Source organism: Mauremys reevesii, linkage group 18 (assembly GCF_016161935.1).
Source record: "Mauremys reevesii isolate NIE-2019 linkage group 18, ASM1616193v1, whole genome shotgun sequence".
In the NCBI taxonomy this organism is placed as follows: Eukaryota; Metazoa; Chordata; order Testudines; family Geoemydidae; genus Mauremys; species Mauremys reevesii.
The window spans coordinates 14,310,439-14,329,645 of NC_052640.1; the positions used below are offsets into that span (position 1 = coordinate 14,310,439).

At 45.2% G+C, this 19,207-nt stretch overlaps 1 long non-coding RNA gene across 1 annotated transcript in view; it reads right to left on the minus strand.

Annotated features, from left to right (window-relative positions):
* LOC120386305 overlaps positions 1–5,364 on the minus strand; it is a 28,527-nt gene extending 23,163 nt beyond the window's left edge. The window contains exons 1-2 of the long non-coding RNA XR_005589642.1: positions 5,279–5,364; positions 4,164–4,206 (exon numbers count right to left, since the gene is read on the minus strand). This is a non-coding gene — a long non-coding RNA (uncharacterized LOC120386305). The remainder of the gene's footprint in view (positions 1–4,163; positions 4,207–5,278) is intronic.
* Positions 5,365–19,207: the final 13,843 nt, after the last annotated feature.

Genomic DNA, 19,207 nt, shown 5'->3' on the forward strand with positions numbered 1-19,207 from the left:
ATAAGGCTCCTCAGTGCCTAAAACTACATTTGAAAATGCGATTTAGGTGCTTCTGAAAATGTTGCCTGAGATCTACATCACATTTGAGCCTTCTCAAAATGCACTAAATCTGTTTATATGTGATGGGCCAAATTCGGCCTTTTAAATCTGTGCAACTGCATGGGCTTTACCTGGGTGGCATTGGTTAAATGAGAGCAGAATTTTGGGCCCAGGATACAAAAAAGGCCTGATGCTCCGTTATGCCAATCAGCCAGAAGCTAATAAATGACTCAATGTGGGAACGTGAGATACACAATCCAGAACATGCTGAAGCTACCAATCCCAGGCCTCAAATTGAGATTCATAGATTACGAAGCCAGAAGGAACCATTGTGATAATCTAGTCTGAACCCTCCTGTAGTTCTATGATCCCCATTTTACAGATAGGGAATGGAGGCACAAAGACACAGGGTGCGCCTACACAGTGAGCAGCAGAGAGTCTCAGAGCCCGGGCTGACGCAGGCTCATGTTGTGGCACTGAAAATAGCTGTGTGGAAGTTTCAGCTCGGGCTGGAGCTTGGGCTCTGAAGCCTTGGGAGGGCAATGGGTTTCAGAGCCGGAGCCACGTCTACACAGCTATTTTTAGTGCCATAGCACCAGCTCCAAGATTTACTGCCACGGGCTGCTGCTAGTTGTAGGCACACCCTAAGTGAGTTGCCCAAAGTCACACAGGAAGTCTGTGGCAGAGCAGGGAATTGAGGCCAGGTTCGAGTTCCAGTTTAACACCCCCTGATCCCTGCACCATCCTTCATCTACCCTGTTCTCTTCCATCCTTTGGAGCCTCAGTTTCTGGCCAGAAGGGTTTGAGTATGTCTGCTTCTTGCACCAATAGCCCCCATATAAACTCATGTTGGCATCCTGCAGACAGCTTTGCATGTGTCTAAAATGTACTTTGGTGAAGGAGGGTGGCATGGCAGAGTGAAAGGACACTCCTGTTGGATGGCTGAAATGGCAACACCTCGCACCGCGTCAGTGAGTAAAGTGAGAAGATGGCTTCCTGGGGCACAATCCGTTTGTTTCTATCTAATCTTGATAGGGTCCTAGCTGGAGGTTTGCCCCTACATCGATAGAGGGGTCAGAAATGCATTGATTAGAGCTGATCAATGAGAACCATTCCTCAAAGTCTGAAATTGAAGGTTGCTGCTGCTCCATGATCCAGACGTCAGCAGAAGCTCGGAGGACAGCACTGAAGAAGAGCTCTGTGTAAGTTGTGTCTCTCACCAACAAAAGTTGGTCTGATAAAAGATACTACCTCACCCACTTTGCCTCTCTCTTTTAGTACATGCTTCTCTACTTTAACAAAGGTACTGATTTCTTCAAAGCCAATCAAAGCTGATCAGGTGCTTTATCCTGCTAAACCTTACTTGTGCACAGGAATGCAGTCCAAGCCACAGTCTAGCCCAGGGGTCCCCAACGCGGTGCCCCTGGGCTAGACTGGCGCCCGCGGGGGCAAGTGACGTCATCAAGAGGCATTGCCACCAAAATGCCGCAGAAATTCGGCGGCATTTCGGCAGGTGCTCCACCGCTGCCACGGTCCTTCGTCTGGCAGGTGCCAGACGAAAAGATTGGGGACCACTGGTCTAGCCCATCAGAAGGATATCATCCTTACTTAATGATTGGATCTGAAAGGGTATTATATGATGAACCTCTTCCCCCCGGCCCCAAGAGCTGCCCTGAGAAATGGTCCTAGAGAGTTTTGTGGTTGCTGTCCATTAGCTTATGTGTTCTCATTTCTAGTTTATGAGATCTTGGAGACTCATTTCAGATTAGACTAAAGGATAAAGATTAGGTGTTCTGTAATTTAGTATTTCCTTTGCCTGCTCCACATTTAACAGTGCTTGGCAGAGAGAAGGAAAGGGTGTAGCCAAGAGATCTTTTTCTGAATCCACGGGACCTAAGGAGAAACCAGACTGACTGTGTCACTTGATTCTGGTTAAGAACTTTTGGCCATGTGCCCCTTCCAAACTCTATGCCTGCATTCACTTTGCCATCAAACCATGTGTCTGTTTGAACAATCCCATGAAAAACACTTTAAAAAATAAACAGAGGAGCTATTCCAGATGTTCTGAAATGCTAAACTTAGTGCCTCACACTCTATCCTCCTGATCTAGCTAAAAAAAAACCCAGAAAACTCTAAAGCATTCCTGAGCTGGCTTGTAATGGGCCATTACTTCATTCTAAAAGAGTATATTCTAACACTGGCTTGAACAATCAATCTCTCTGACAATAAACAAGATCACACAAACTCTTTGAAAGTTTGGATCTGCTGCATGAAAACAAAATTCTTTGTTCGTTTTTTTTTTTAAATGAGATTCTTGTGTCTTTTTGGACTCAGATAAAAATTGGTTCTCTGTAAATAAATGCACATATGTAGAGCTAAGATCAGGACCAGCTCCAAGCAGGAGAGGACACAGAGTGCAGGGATTGATTTTCCATGATTCTTGCATGGGCATTCAGGGAGGAGGTAAAGGCTTCTAGCACCCTGTTCCCTCGGTGCATCCATGCACAAGCCAGGGACAACCTAGCCTTTAGGATTTGCTGCCCCCTATAATTTTGCATAGAACTATCGTCCTCATGCACCAGGGGTCATGCAGCTTCAGAAAACTGGTTCCACCATAACCAAAACAATATTCAAAGCACCGGAGAGCCCTTTTCTTGACTTGAATGGGACTGGTCGGGAGCTTAAAATAAGCATGCGCTTAACTGCTTTGCTGGATCCGGGTCAGAGTGCCCAGGCAGGATCAAGCCCTAACCTGATTTTATGCTAACAGTGTTATAAGAAGAAATTCCAGCCAGCTAAGATTTATAATCTCCTTTGCCTAGTGGCACATGAGGCAACCCCTTTCCCCACTGCTGTCTGTCCAGACCAAGATGTTTGGCTCCTTAGTACATTGTCTCCATGATAGCAGCATCCCTTTTTGATCAGCATGTGATAGGTCATTCTATGTCCTCCAGGCCTTCTCTTCCGGACGGGCGCAATCCAGTCTAGGATGCATCCTGTGCTTCTGCCACAGGTTAGCCTGATGACATGACCAAACCACTGCAGCCATCTCAGTCTAATTATAGAGTTTGCAGTCTGTTGACTCATGTGGTGCAGCACTTCCACATTGGTTGCATGACCTCTCCATTAAATTCCCGAGATTCTTCTTAAACAATACTGGGGGGATGCATTCAGCTTCCTATTGCGTATTTGCACCATCTGCTACGTTTCTGAGGCACACAATAGCATTGGAAGAACCACAGCATTGTCCAATCTCATTTTAGTGTGTAGATGTATCTTCTTACTCTTCCAGGTATTTGACAAATGGAGACTGTTCCACTGACTTTACCAATGCCTTCACCTCTTTAGTGTGTTGGCTATTAGCAGATATTGTACTTCCAACATGAAGTCATCAACTCTTTCATACTCTTCTCCACCGGCGGCACAGCCACCAGGGTTGACAGCATTCTCTCCTGTCTCCATAATCTTGGTCTTCTGTGCACTGATGCAAAGCCTCACTTTGGCCGCTTCTGCTTTTAGCCTTTTTTCAAACATGATCATTTTAAACTAAAAGTTAACAGTGTGAACACTTCATTTTTTTTGAAAAACAGTTTCTGCCTTTTCTGACATTTTCTTTCATTTTTTTAAATCAAAAACTCTTTCAAAATGGTTACAAAAATATTTCCATTTTTGAAATTCTGACATCTGTCTCTCCCTCTTCTCCGACCCATTAGCAAAAATCCCATGCCACTGAATTCAGACTTAGTAAGCGTTTACAATGTAAATCTAGCATTATGTACATTCCATCAGTGAAAATTTCCTTGATAGTCTTCTACCAAAAAGAAATAGCATGTCCCAGCCCACACACAGAAGTCATTTTTTTCAGGAATCTAGATCTTTGGGGCTTATCATAAATGAATGTTGCAGACCTCTTTTAAAAGCAATTCCAGAACATTTGGAAATTATTATAGCCCACTAGCACTGTAATTCTAGAAACGTGAAATTACTCTGAAGCGTCAACTATGCAAGGCTCATGCTACAATTCTGCTACAGAACCGTTTGCAGCCTAAATATCGACAAGTGTCATAGTTATATTTGTGCATAAACATGAACTATTTAAGGACAAGCAACTACTGAACACATACCTTTTCGGTGAATATGCTGCCCCCATAAACAATCTTCAGTAAACTAAGAAAATAATAACACATTACACGCTGGTTTAATTGTTAGTTATAGTTTTCCTTGTAAAGCAGCACATATAAGAGGGCACTGTGAAGAGGTGGTATGTTTTATTGAAGAGGCCAGAGAATTACAGCTTAACAGTATGGAAGTGATTAGCACCTGCGTATCAGTGCCAAGAAACAAAGTCAAGAACCATGATCTCAACTCCTGGCAAAATAAAGAGCCTGAAAAGTCTTGGTTTTCCCAGGCATGAAGTGCAATGACAACTGAGATGGTATTAATATAAAATTAACTTCCATCGTTTATGTACTGCAGTGTATAAAACCTTCTGCAGGTCTCAATGGCATGACTTTTAAAGGCAATATTTCTCCATGAGCAGGTGAGAGGGAGTAAATTACTCGCCTAAAGCCTGATCTTACAACTCTTACTTAGTCCTTATTTATGCATCTGGTCCCATGAGTTTATCAGCACTAGAACTGGTCAACAAATTTTCATGGAAAAGTAATTTTGATGGGAAGCCAGATTTTTGTCAAAAATGAAGCTTTTCGCACAACAAAATTTCATTTACTGACAATTTTTGTTTTTTAATTAAAATCTGGAAACCAATTTATTTCTGTAAGCTTTTTAAGTTAATGAAAACTAAACTAAGTGATCTTCAAAAAACAAAACAAAAAATTAGCTTTCAATATTATGTTGAGAAACAAGTATTTGTGGGAAATTTCATTCAAAATGAAAAAAAAAATTTTTTTTAATTTCCTTTGAAAAATACTTGCCATTTTCTGACCAGCTCTAATCAGCTCCACTTACATGACTGAGGCCTACCCATCAGAGCAAAGGCTACAGAATCAGACTATGTGGGTGTAGCTGGTAGAAAAATCAATAGAACAGTTGTTTCCTGATGGAGGTATTATGGGGAATTGTCAAGAGCTACTGCAAAGCTGTCTCAGAGCTCAGTTCAGTAGGACAAATCTATTGCCTTCTATACCACATGTATGTACAAACCTGAGACACTCACAAAGCCCAATTTACATGCCAGTCAAGCTATTCACTAGCAAGCTTGCTAAAACACAATACTCACTTATTTCCAGTGAATCTGGTCTTTAAATTAGAAAAGCAGCAGCAGCTGTGATGAAAAGTTTGGCAGGGAGAGGACACAAGCGTGGGCTGTAAAAAGAAGCAAAAATCACCAGGCTTTCTGCTGCTGAAGAAGGGAAGCAACCTTCCTCTGCACATTCAAGGGCACGCACCCGGCTCTCAATTACATTTGCACTTCTTCTGAGCGTTGTGCCAAGTTGTGCCTTCAGTTTACATTCATACCATCCCCTTTGTTCCAGTCAGGTTGCACAGGGGTAAGAGGACAGGAATTAGCCCTTCGACTCCATACAGAATCTCTTTCAAGATTGCGGTGGTGGAGGAGCTAATGTCAGTCAACATGGGGAGAAGAAAGACATCTCTCTAGGGGGACCATATGTCCCATTTTTAAGTCCCTTTTTTAAGCCCTGCCCCAGCCATCCGGACTATTTTGGGCAGCAGCAAATGGAACAAATGCCCACTTTTGTCAAAAAAGTAGGGTGTGGAAGAACGTGCAGGGGGCGAGTGGTGATGCCAACCCCGCACGGGGGTAGAAGGCAGGACTCATCTGAGCGTCTTGGGCCAGCCCTGTGCAGTGTCCCGTTTTCCCTTTGGAAAAAAAAGGACTTCTCTCCTACCTAACGATGCCTAGGGGCTGGCAAGCTCACTAGAGACCCACAGATCTTCACAGAACAGCAGCAGCCCAGGTGGGATCTGGAGAATGAAGTCAAGCTTCCTGCCTGGATTCATTAAGGGCCCAGGGTTGACTCCCCTGCTCACCTTGACTAGTGTGCTTGTATCTTAGGAACTACTCATTTAGTAAGGGCATCAGAATCAGGCCACAAACCACCAAGTGCCTCTCAGCATCACTTCAAGGCAGTGGTGTTCTGGATACCACCTGTGACCTGTAAACCTTAATAACCTAAGTATCTCCCTGCTATAAAGCAGCATCTTGTGCACCCAATATCCATATAGAAGCCCGTTGTAAACACCCTTGAGCAACAGAGCTCCTTGTTGAGTTCCATGGGTTTCCAGAGAGAGATTTCTGGACAGGGTGTTCTGCATTTCTTTGACTATACGCCACTTGAGTAAAAATAAAATATAGTAATTGCTCCCTGGATGATACTACTGGTTTTACTTAATTAAAACTCTTTAGTAGATTTGCCTCCCATCCCTCCCTGTTGGAGGATATATCTTATTCAGAGTTGGAAAATTAAAACATATTTTTAGAAGTACTTTCATGTGACCCAGAACAAATTAAAAATTAAAGGAATCCAGTTACTCACTTATAAACTATAATGCCTTTTGTGTTTCTATGCTATTCATTATTTTTCTTTTAGCTTGTCAGCTGATACTTGTGTTTTAAGGCATATCAAGGCTTCTATTAAAAGAATATCCCTGTCTTAAATAACCCTCAAATCAAAATAATAGTGTTACAGGTATTTGAAAGGGGATGAATGTTCCCCATTCAGCATTGTTATGCAAAATTGTAGAGATGTCTGGTTGGTTTACAGATCTGTTTATCCCAGAGGCTTATTCGAAAGCCATGTCCTGTTGTGTGATAGTCTGACTTTGAACCAGAATTGATATAGCATCACAGCAAATATTAGCTAAGCCTGTCAGGATTAGGAGAACCACTTTGACATGCCCCTAAAACAGAATGCTGCATTAATAGAGGTTTGAAAAATTAGCTCTAACAAAAACTAAGCATGTGGGAGTGGATTGTAAAAACAGGCAGAAAAATGTTTGGTTGTGTTTGTTTTTTTTAAACCCAACTACAAAAATTCTTTTGATGATTCACAGTAGGAGTTCAGTATCATTCCCCATCTCCCCAGGTATTCATGTGGCACTGATTACTGTAGCACCTGAGTTGACCCACAAACACTAATATATTTATCCTCACAACACCCCTGTGAAGAAAGGAAGTGCTGTAAAACAGGGATAATAGATCAGGAATGACTGTCTTATAGGACTGATCCAAAGAAAGTCTGTTCTCATCAATGGGCATAGGATCTGGCCCTAAATGACTTACCAAGTGTATAGGAACACAGCTACTACCAGAGTGGATCAGACCCAAGGTGCCTCTAGTCCCATGATCTGTCTCCAACAGTGGCCAGCACTAGATGCTTCAGTGGAAGGTGTAAGAATCCTTCAGTAGCAGATGTGGGATAATCTGCCCACGCATTAGGTCTCATCCTGGTCTCTAATAGTTAAAACGTGGCTTAATCCTGAAGCACTTGGTTTAATATCCCTTTCAAAACGGTTACCATTAACAATGACAATTCAGGATATTCTTAATGTTGATAAAATTGTCCAATTCCTCTTTGACTCTTGCTAAATTCTTGGCCTCAACTTCTTGTGCCAGTGAGTTCCACAGCCTAACTATGGGTTGTGTGTAAAAGTATTAAACCAGGAAGTCTGTGGCAGACCTAGGCTATGAAGAAATATCTGCAGTGTCTGGAGTGAGTGGCTTATCCACAAGACCATCCTTTTTTTACTTCACCATCTCACTCCCCCAGAGCTTCTATTTTGCTGTGACATTCCAGGCGACAAGTGTAAATCCATTGGTTCAGCTGAGTTATTCCTGATTCACACCAATATAAAACCAGTGCACCTGCGAGGAAAATCAGGTCTTCTGCCTCCTCTTTTATTTCCCTTCCTCCATTTTCCTTCAACCCTCCCCCACAATAGTGATGAAGTTGCCAGGCACTTAGCAAAGGAGAGTCAGGAAGAGCTAGCTGCTCAAAAAATCATCAAGGGCAGTAAATAGATATGATTTTTAATAGTTATCACTTGCATACTATAAATAAGCAATGCTGTGATGTGAAACACAGTTCAGTCCCCTCAGCAGCTACCACTCAGAGTAAATATGTTTGTGTGAGAGAGAAAGACAGAAGGGAGCTATTTGAAGAACATCCGCTCTTTGGCTGTTGGGGAGTTGGGTCTATTTCTCTCCCTTCCCAAGGAGACAAGCTGCCGTTTCACTCCTCTGATAAAACTCCTGGCTTGGTAAATCAAGCATCAGGATATAAAGATTTCAGTGGGGTTCTAATTCCCCATTGCTCCAGCTGTGAAGTATGCCCATCAGCAATCTCTCATAGACGGATGCTATGTGTAAATAGCCAATGCTCAGCAAGTTCCAGCAAGATAAACTCACCACAGTTGCTCCCTCTCTGAGCATTTATTTTGGACACAACATTTCTCATCAGAAGGAAATATTCCTCCTGCCCTCTAGCTTAGAACAAAAGGGGAAAGGTATTAAGCAGGGACTTGAGATGCTCCCCTGTGGAGAGGCTTCTTATGAAACGCTGAACCACTTGATCCCTCTCCAAATGTTATGTCCTGTTCCTACAGGAGAACACAATTCACTTCCTATTTTTTTTCTCCCCATCTGAAGTGTAATTCCACGCCACTCACCACAAAAGAACCTACTTTAGTGGGGAGCTGTATGGACCCAGTAAGGCCACCTTTATTCTTTCAGACCCTGCTGTTTCATTATTTTTCTATTGAGTGATACGAAGACCAGACATTTGGTTGGATGAAGGGATATTAAGCAAAATAGTGATCAAAGGGGCATGATCTTTGCAATTCTTTATAAAGCACTCCTTAGGTAAAATTCGCAGTGGAGAGGACTGGTGTGATGGTGGCCGCACTGCGGATTAAACCGAGAACCTTGAAAGTTAGCAACATGAGCTCCCACAGCTTGAGCTCAATCTCCCTCACTAAGGCTACAACAGACTCACATTCCCAGTTTGGGCACAAAAGGTGACATGCAACACACAAGTGGGTTACGCAAGCACAAGGTCTATGCACAACCTAAGCTTTCAGGGCCCCATTGAACAGGGCCCTGCAGCATAATATGAAAAAAAGCAAATAAACACAGAAGACAGATCCTGCTCCCATTGAAGTGAATGGAAAAACTCCCAAAGACTTCAATAGCCCAAAACCAGGCCCATATTTCTTTAGGGGAGTTGTGATCGATGGTTAGGTTACATAGGTTATGCAATAATTGTAATGACCCTTTGCTGATATACTGTCAGACTAGATTAAGTGGCTGTAGGGGACATTCCCTCAATAAATAATCCTCTGATTCGGGGACCAGAAGAGTAATTAGACACATTGGGGATCAGAGCATTTTGAGCTGAACATCCTTCAGTCTCTTCCCAGGAACTTCTCTTCCCCCATGGAACTCCAGAGCAGCCTCAGTGTTCCCCTTTACCAGCAGATTCCTGCCTCTCTCTTTACGTTTGATGTCACTATAGACAGGGGCGGCTCTAGGTATTTTGCCGCCCCAAGCACAGCAGGCAGGCTGCCTTCAGCGACTTGCCTGCGGGAGGTCCCTGGTCCCGCGGATTCGGCAGCTTGCCTGCGGGATGTCCGCCGAAGCCACGGGACCAGCGGACCCTCTGCAGGCAAGTCACTGAAGGCAGCCTGGCTGCCGCCCTCGCAACAACCGGCAGAGCGCCCCCCGTGGCTTGCCGCCCCAGGCACACGCTTGGCGTGCTGGTGCCTGGAGCTGCCCCGACTATAGATAGGGCAGCCCCTTACTTCCTGCCCCTTGCTGACATCAGCAGTTCTCCACTGGCCCAGATGCAACTACATATTGTGATGACATGTGGAAGCTGTAAGTGAGATCAAGATCCCGTTGTGCTGGGCATTGTCCAAACACATAGTGAGAGACAGCGCCTACCCCAAAGAGCTTACAGCCTAAATAGACAACATGGAAGAAAGGAAGTATTGTCACCGGCATTTTACAGATGAGGAACTGAGGCACAGATATTAAGCAGGGCTTTGGATCGGAGCCCGGAGCAGCTCCGGAGCAGTGGAGCTGCAGGTTTTTGCCTGGAGCTGGAGCAGAGCTGGAACACAGCTCCAAAGCCTTGATATTAACGGCGTCTTCCTTGCAGAGTTAACTGAGGTAATCGGCACCCAGGTCTGAGCACCAAGGTCATTCTAGCTCAGGTGTGAACAGCCACACTGAGTTACTGTGTCCTCACTGGGGCTCCATTCACCCACCCATGTGTGTCACAGGCCTTCTGGGAGCATATCCTATGGTCCTTTGTGCTGCAGTAAGCAGAGCTGCTCGATGATTCTTTCCCAGTCAGTTGTGGGAGAACTTGTCTCCTCTTCTGGGCTAATGGGAGTAAATGAGGGAAGGCATTGGAGGACTAGCAGCACACCAGTGATCTAGCCTGCATCCTCCCAGCAGTGTAGGCAGGTTACCAGCCTGAGGGAAAGCAGCACACATCTGTGCTCTAGCTGGGCCAGCTAGCCTAGGGTTAAAGCGCCACCAAACTCGAATGAGAGGATTTTGTGTATGGACAGCAGGAGAGTCAGGAGCAACTCCCAAGTAAGAGACATACTCTAAGCAACTTGCCCAAGGTCACAGAAGAAGTCTGTGGCCGAGGCAGGAAATATACCCAGATCTCATGAGTCCCTAGCCCAGTGTCCTAAATGCAAGAGCATCCTTTCCCTCAAGTGCAAGATGGATTTGACAGACAGCTAGAGTGAACCTGATTAGACATTTTAGTACTGCAGCAAAATAGCAGCTACTGATGATGCATGAGGTTCTCTCCAGATTCTAAGGATGAGAATGCCAAGCCTTAAATTAGACAAAGAGCTACTTCTCACAAGCCTTTACTGGACGTTGCATGTATCTCTGCCCTTCCCCAAACCTCCCCCTCAAGCCACACTCATCCTCCACTCCTTTCCTTCAAGGGTTTTTTTAAATAAGACCTGGTTATATTTAATGCTGGATTTGTAATCTGCATTCTGGAAGGAAAGACTGTGCTCTGCAACACGCTGACCTGTCCACAATATTGTCTTGTTAGCTGCCATATCAGATGGGAATGGAGGAGTCTTTTGAGGGAGTGAGGGTGCAAAGCTTTGGAGGCATTGCTCAGGAAACACACCCTAACCTCTTCAGTGAAGAGAGAGGAGTGCTTCCTGAACGTAACCAGCCCTCCTTCTGTGGGAATTTATTCTCAAAGCACAGTTCTCCAAGCTTTATTCTTATCATGGATTTATACTAATCCATCTAGCATATAAATTACACAGGAAATCCTTGAAACACCTGTGTAGTTAATATCTGATGAGCCGTGTCTTCCATACCTGACATCTATATCATTTTAATCAGTGGCAAGACATCATTATCTTGGCTTCATCTGGAGGGGGGGTAGAAATCTATAAAGGAAAAAAGTTAACTAATACCTTTCAGAAGTAGAAGAGAAGCAGCACTGACTGAGGATGAGGCTGAAAACTAAAACGCGTAAGCTCTAAAACTGGTTCAAAAATTAAAATCAAAATTCACGCCCCTCCTCACAAAATATCAACATTTTAAAAAGAGTTTTGCAGGATTTGAAAAGGACCCAGGGAGAGGGATTCAACATTTTTCAGTTTTAAAAAGACTTTATCAAAATTGTTATCTAAACTATTATCCATTTGTATGTGCTGCACTGATACATCTCTACAAGTCTATCTGTGCTATTTATATGATCCTTAGCACCTTAGTATCCGGGCACCTTGTAATCATTAATGTGTTTACCTCTTTGAGGTCAGGAATAGATGTGTGTAAAGAACACATTTTCAGTTCATTGGCAATTCAAAAACAAAATACCAGGTTGACCCAAAAATGAAATTTTTCAATTTTTTCAGTTAACTGAAAAGTAAAAACAGAGGAGGGAGGCTTGAATGGAACATTTCATTTTGATTGCTTAATGTCTTTGATTTTTTTCTAAATAAAACTGATTGAAATTTCAAAACAAAAAGCTGCTTTGAACCAGGGTTTTCTTTTCTTTTCTTTTTTAAATAAACACAACCCATTCCGTTAACCGGACACAAAGTCATGAAATGTGTCAGTGTTGCCAAATCTGCATTTTTTGCTGAAAAATAAATAGTTTGGAACCCCCTCCCCCCCATAAAAAAATCACCCAGCTCTAGTAGGGAATTGCTATGTTTGCCATATTACAGATGAGGAACTGAGGCATGGAGATATTAAGTGACTCTCAGAGGATGGTTGTGGCAAAGGAGGAATTGAATCCAGGTCTCCCATGACCCAGACTAGCACTCCAACCACTAGACTAGACCATGGACTAGACTAGACAATCCTTCCTCTCTGGTGGCTGTCATTTTTTGTAGGCAGCCTAGTTATCTTTAGTCTATAAGGAAAATCATTCAGACTGAAAGTACATGCTTGCCTTTTATAAATGGAAGCTCTGGGCAGATCTTCAGGTGATGTACATTGACAGAGCTCCAGTGCAGTCAACAGAGCCATGACAATTTGCACCAGCTGGGGATCTGCCTTCTGGATCTAGATTTCCTCATCTATGATTAGGGATAATACCTGCCTCCCTCCCTGGGCAGCTGTAAGGTTAAGTTAAGGCTTTGAAATATAAAGCCCTATAAAAGTCATAATAATAATTAAGATGCATTTACATTCTATTTTAATTCTGCTGCACAGGTGAGGAAACAGTGTGTGTTTTAACTCTACCACAACGGTTTGTGCATTGTGTTGTAAAACTTTTCAGTGCCATTTATTTCACTGTGAAATACTTTGGAGAATGCTTACTTGTAAATGGCCCATGAAGCTGGAGAGGAACTAAATCTACCACTGCTTTTGTCTGTCTGTCTGTCTGAGAGAGAGAGAGAGAGAGAGAGAGAGAGAGAAAAGGGCACCAACATATTTGGCAACCTTCATTCATGTTTTATGGGAAAAGGAGTGCTGTCTAGAAAACGCAAGTTCCTGGATAGGCTAAGTTTAGTCCTGTAAACATCTTTTGTGGCCCTTTATGAGGGAAAACTTTCCCTATAAAGTTCTGGCTTTACCACAAATTCACTTCCCCCTGAACTCATCCATTTATAAGCACTTTTATTAAAATTCCACTTTCACAAAGAAAGAGCCAGGCTAATTTCATAGGAAACTGACTTTCTTTTTCACCTTGACATCTTCGACTACAGCGACGCAGTTGCTGTTAAAATGGACCCTGCCAACAGGCTAGCTATGGGTAAAATCCTTGTGCTTTTTTACACGTGTTGAGGGAATGGGAGCAAGGGTGATCCCACCGTAAACATGCTACAGATACAGTTACTTTTAAAAATGTAAAAGGGCCAGGAGTGCCGTCTGCACACGCAATCCTATAATAACAAACCTGTGTACACAGAGAAATGCTGGAATATACAAGCCTCCCCTTTAGACTGGTTCCAAGGCAGGGGCATAAGGGCCAGCTACTGCAGAGACACCCAGGAGGGTCTCCGTCCACAGGCCCATCCGGTGGCAGTAACATGAAAGCATTGGGAGGTTGTCGGTGTCAAGTAGTTTGCGCTTTCTAGCTGAGAAGGAAACAAGGAGCCTTGGGGGCAAGAGGCTGGGTTTGATCCCAGCTGAGGAGAAATTACTGCCTTTGAGGGGAGGGAGATTCCCCAGACACGTGAGTTCTGCAGCGAAAAGGACAGGCAACACCAAGGCACCTTCAGGGCCAATGTGCAGAGTGAGGACACAGTAGAGCAGGGGTGGGCAAACTACGGCCTGGATCTGGCCCGCGAGCTCCCATTGGGGCCCTGGGTCAGGGGCCGCACCACACAGCTCAGCCCCACTCCAGCACTCCAGCCGGGGCACAGGGTTGGGGGCCGCACCATGGGGCTCCTGGAAGCCGCAGCATGAACCGTGGCATGGTCCCGCTCCAGTTCCTAAGCCCTCCAATGGGAGCTGCAGGGGTGGTGCCTGCAGATGAGGCAGCATGCAGAGCCACCTGGCCACGCTTCCGCATAGGAGCTGGAGTCGGGACATGCCGCTGCTTCCAGGAGCCACTCGAGGTAAGCGCCACTTGGAGCCTGCACCCCTGAGCCACTCCCCATGCCCCAGCCCTGATCCCCCTCCCACTCTCCAAACCTTCGATCCCAGCCCGGAGCACCCTCCTGCATCCCAAACCTCTCATCCCCAGCCCCACCCCAGAGCCCACACCTCCAATCACAGCACTCACCCCCTCCCGCACCCCAGTCCCAATTTTGTGAGCACTCATGGCCCATCATACAATTTCTATTCCCCAATGTGGCCCTCAAGCCAAAAAGTTTGCCCACCCCTGCAATAGAGAGAAGGAAAAAGTGACCTGACCCAAAGAAGAGCCATTTTATTTAGACCAGTCATACTGGCTTCTCTGTGAGTCAGCTCTTTCCTTTCTTCCTCTGTTCTTTATGTCTCCTCCTGCAAGCTAGTGAAAAAACTAAGGAGCCTGCATCTACTGTATCTGCCGAGGACCTGCCAGCTCTGGTCTATACCATCTATAGCTGTTTGATTGCCTCTGTGTAGTGAAATGGGAACCTCGGTCCAGATACTGTATATCCACTTGGTGATACAGAGAGGCCTAGGATCTTGATCATTCTCTCAGTGGCAACTCCAGCACAGTGGCAAGGCACATCTATGTGCATACTGAAGCCGTATCTACACTAAGGAGATCTTGCAAGACTTTCCCACCATTGCTAACACTGTTTAAGATGCCTTGGTGGTAAGAACACCCAAAGCCCTAATGGAGAATCACACCTGCTGCCACCACAGTTTTTTAGCACCATGTCAATTAGACCTGCTCTCACTAGGGCTGGATGACAAAGAGTACATCTACAGTGGGGAGGTGGCGGGGGAGACCCACAGCATAGCTGCAGCTGGCCTTGGCCAGCTGACTGGGCCTGGCAGGGCTCAGGCTGTACATCTGTAAAATTGTAGTGTAGCCATTTGGGCTCAGGCTGGACCCCAGGCTCTGAGACCCCATGATGAGGGAGGGTCTCAGAGCCCAAGCTCCAGTCTGAGCAGCTACATTGACATCGTTAGCCCCACAGCCAGAGCCCCGTGAGCCTGAGTCAGGTGACCTGGGCTCTGAGACTCAGTGCCAGGGTTTTTTTTTATCACAATGTGTGTAGATGTACCCAAAGTATCCTTAGTGCATAGACCAGGGGTTCTCAAGCTGGGGGTCGTGACCCCTCAGGGGGTCGTGATGTTATTACTTGGGGGATTGCAAGCTGTCAGCCTCCACCCCGAACCCCGCTTTGCCTCCCACATTTATAATACTGTTAAATATAAAAAATGTGTTTTTAATGTATAAGGGGAGTCACACCCACAGGCTTGCTGTGTGAAAGGGGCCACCAATAGTCTTTGCTACACACAGAGGTGACAGATCTTCAGAGGAACATTTCATACCCACTAAAAATGCACAAGAATGTATGTGACAGGTGAGAAAATACATGGTAAATAAGTGGAAGGCAGCATGCCCTTGTGGATAGAGGTGGGAGTCAGGAGACTTGGGTTCTGGTCCCTGTTCCAAAGATTTTATAATCTAAATAGACATGACAGATAAAGGGTGGAAGAAAGAGAGTACTATTATCCCCATTGCACAGCTGGGGAGATCAAGTGATTTGCACAAATTCACGGGAGTCTGTGTCAGAGCAGTATATTGAGCCCTGATCATCTGATTCCCAGTCCATTACAGTAGCAGACCATACACTTAGAGCTACAGCTGAGTAATTAAAAATGATAAAAAGAATGAATTCAAGGAAACTAGTCAACATGCAAATATTCTATGAGCTGAGAGGGACTGAGTACAACAGAGACAGTTGGCAGAATTAGCAGATAACATATTACCAAATGTACACGAATTAGGAGTTTTCTGATATCAGGCTTTGTATTGCAGAAATCATAAAGTTTTTAGTTTAGCATCCAAGAATAGCCTTCAGGGGGCAAGCTTTGGAGAATAGCACAGGGGCCCTCAGCAATACTGGTGCTGGGTTGAGGCAGTGTGAAAAACCAAGGAAGACAGTTTCTCCATCTGTCCCTATAAAAATATAGTATAAAAAATTCCATCTGAATTTATTTTGCATTCAAGTGATACATCTTTCTGCATTTCACCAGGAAAACGTCCAAGGGATGTGACAGGTTTATTTTTAGCCTCTCTAATCTTTACAGACCATGGCGGCAGATTGCGGCCCATCCTGAGCTTCCTAAACCTGGCCAAGTTACGCTGCTAAAAAAGAATGGATTTGGATCAATTGATACGTTGCAAGGATATGGAGATGTTCTTAACAGCTAACCCACTGCAGCTATAGGAAATTTGATCATATGCATTTCATTCTCAGAGTCACATATGAGTGGAAGATACATTTGTCATAGGGTAATACATTCAGAATTAACAAGAAGAACTTGTCAGGTTTTGGCTGCAACCACTAAAGCTAAAGCCTAGAGCGAAATAAACTGTCAGATCAGAGCTTTGTTAAAAGGATTAAACTCATTCTTGAGGGTGGAGCTGTGGAAAAGCTTTTAAGCTCTGTATTTACACCTGAAAGGTTTTAAACTGGGATTCTAACAGCTGATGTTAAACAACATTTTTAAAAACAACTCTCCCAAGCCTGCTAGCGGGATAGTTCTAGAACCAGCTATATTGTGAATTGTGCACTGAGAAATTCCACAAATGCTGGATGTTGAAGATTATCACTAATTATTGGCTAGGTTTTGGCATCTACTCAAATTGCTGTAGAATCAGTAACTGTTGTGTAAGTTACTCTTATTACAAAGTTAATATAGTAATTGCTTTGCACAGTGGCAATATAGTGACTCAAAGCTTTGTATTCAGGCTCCGCATATACATCTGCATATGTTTTACTTTAAGCATACAAACCATCCCATTGATGGTAATGAGTCTACCTGGATGTTTTAAGTAGAGTGTGTGAGTGTTAGCAAGATCGGGATATTACATAGCAGCTTTCATGTAGGGATCTCAAAAAGCTCTTCTCAAATTAAATTATATAATTAAGAACCACCATCAGAGGTGGAAGTAAGCCGGTACGGTGTACTGGCAAGAGCTGGTACATCATGCCGAACTGAACCAGCTTCCCCGGCAGTGATTTAAAGGGCCCAGGGCTCCAGCCACTGCGGGGAGCCCTGGACCCTTTAAAGCAGCACTGCTGGAGCTCCGGCAGCAAGGCTTGGGCAGTGCTTTAAAGGTCCCAGGGCTCCCCACAGTGGCCGGAGCCTCTGGCCCTTTAAATCACCACCAGAGCCCGGCTGCCGGGCTCGGGCGGGAATGTAAAAGGCCTGGTGCTGCGGCCGCAGCGGGGAGCCCCAGGCCCTTTAAATCACTGCCGGAGCTCCGGCAGCGGGGCTTGGGCAGCACCATAAAGGGCCCAGGGCTCCATGGCGGCTGGAGCCCCGTGACCTTTATTTCACCCCACAGCCCCGGGGCTCCCAGCCACCTCTGCAGCTGGTAGCTCCGGGGTGATTTAAAGGCCCTGAGTTAACTACCTCTTCCGGTTGAGGCCCCGCCTCTTCCGGTTGAGGCCACACCCCCACTCAGGACTCCGGCGTACCGGTAAGTCCTTTCAGTGACTTTCACCCCTGCCCACCATACACTTGTGGGTCAAGTAAGCACTGGAATACTCATTGTGTAGATGGGGAAGCTGCGACATGACAGAGGTGAAGCAAGCTGCTCAAGGCCACTGAGACAGACATTGGTAGCGGAGCCATAAATAGAACCCAAGAGCCCTGACACCACCTTGCCAATTGGCTGGAAACCTGCCTTCGTCGCTAGGGATGCCTTGGCCTCAGTCGGTCCCTGGCCTGTCTGAGGAGACAACCAACAAGAGCTTTGCCACACTAGTAACAAATGTGGCAACTGTTTGTGCAGTGTGGACAATGGGCCAAGCCAAACAACCTCCTCTCAAATAGGCCACCAAATTGGTTGTCAAATGGTTAGAGCTCTTGGTCCCAACTGACCTGGAACCTGGAAATGAAAACTCCATGGTCTTTCATTGCTAGCCCCTGGAGTCATCCATAGCCCCACTCTCTATGATAATATTTTATCTATTATTTTATTTATCCAAATGTCCCACGAGACCCTGATGCTTTCAGATGAAGAAAGTTTCCAGCTAACAGAGGAAGTCAGTTAGGGTAGGTCTATACTCACCGTCCGGGTCGACGCGGTGAGTTTGACTTCTCGGAGTTCGAACTATCGCGTCTAATCAAGACGCAATAGTTCGAACTCCCCGTGCGCTCCGGTCGATTCCGGAACTCCACCACCGCGAACAGCGGTGGCGGAGTCGACCTTGGAGCCGCGGAGTTCGACCCCGCCGCGTCTGGACGGGTAAGTCAGTCGAACTAGGGTACTTCGAGTTCAGCTACGCTATTCGCGTAGCTGAACTTGCGTACCCTAGTTCGACCCCCCCGCCTTACTGTAGACCAGGCCTTAGTGAAGGCTGCATGGGCCCCAATTCTGTAGGAGTGAGCTGAGGGCTCTCAACTGCCCCTAAAGTCAATGGAAGTTGAGGGCACTCAGTACCTTGCAGGACTGGGTCCCAATTGCCTTAGCAGTGTGTAGTGAAGAAGAGAGAGCCGGCTAACTTGGCAGACTAGATGACTTTTCTGAGGAAAACGTATTAATGCATGAGACTTAGCAGGTCTGATAGGCACAAGGTGGCACCACTGGATTGGGAGCAGGACACTTGGAGTCCAATCACAACTCTGCCACTAAATTGCCGTGTGACCTTGGGTAAGTCCCTTACCCTCTTTATGCCTTTGTTTCCTTCCATACTTAGCCTGTGTTGGCTATTTTGATTGTTAGCTCTTCAGGGCATGGACTTGTTTTCACTGTTCGTCTAGTCAGTGCCTAGGACAGTGGAGGCCCCAAACTTGGTGTGAGCCTTTAGGCATTACTATGATAAAATATTCATATTGCTAAATAATCAGAAAAATAGTAAACTGGTGCAATGGCAATAGAAAAAAAAAACAAGATTTGGGTTGCTTTGTTTTTTGGTTTCTTTCTGAAGCCAATCTTGGTTGACAGAAATTAGTTTGTCCCTGCTGTTAGAAAAGACGCCACATCGCATCATCCTTTCTGATGATCAGTCCCTGGCTGTCGAGAATCAATCAGGTCTCCTCCCTACTTTAATGACAACGTACTGG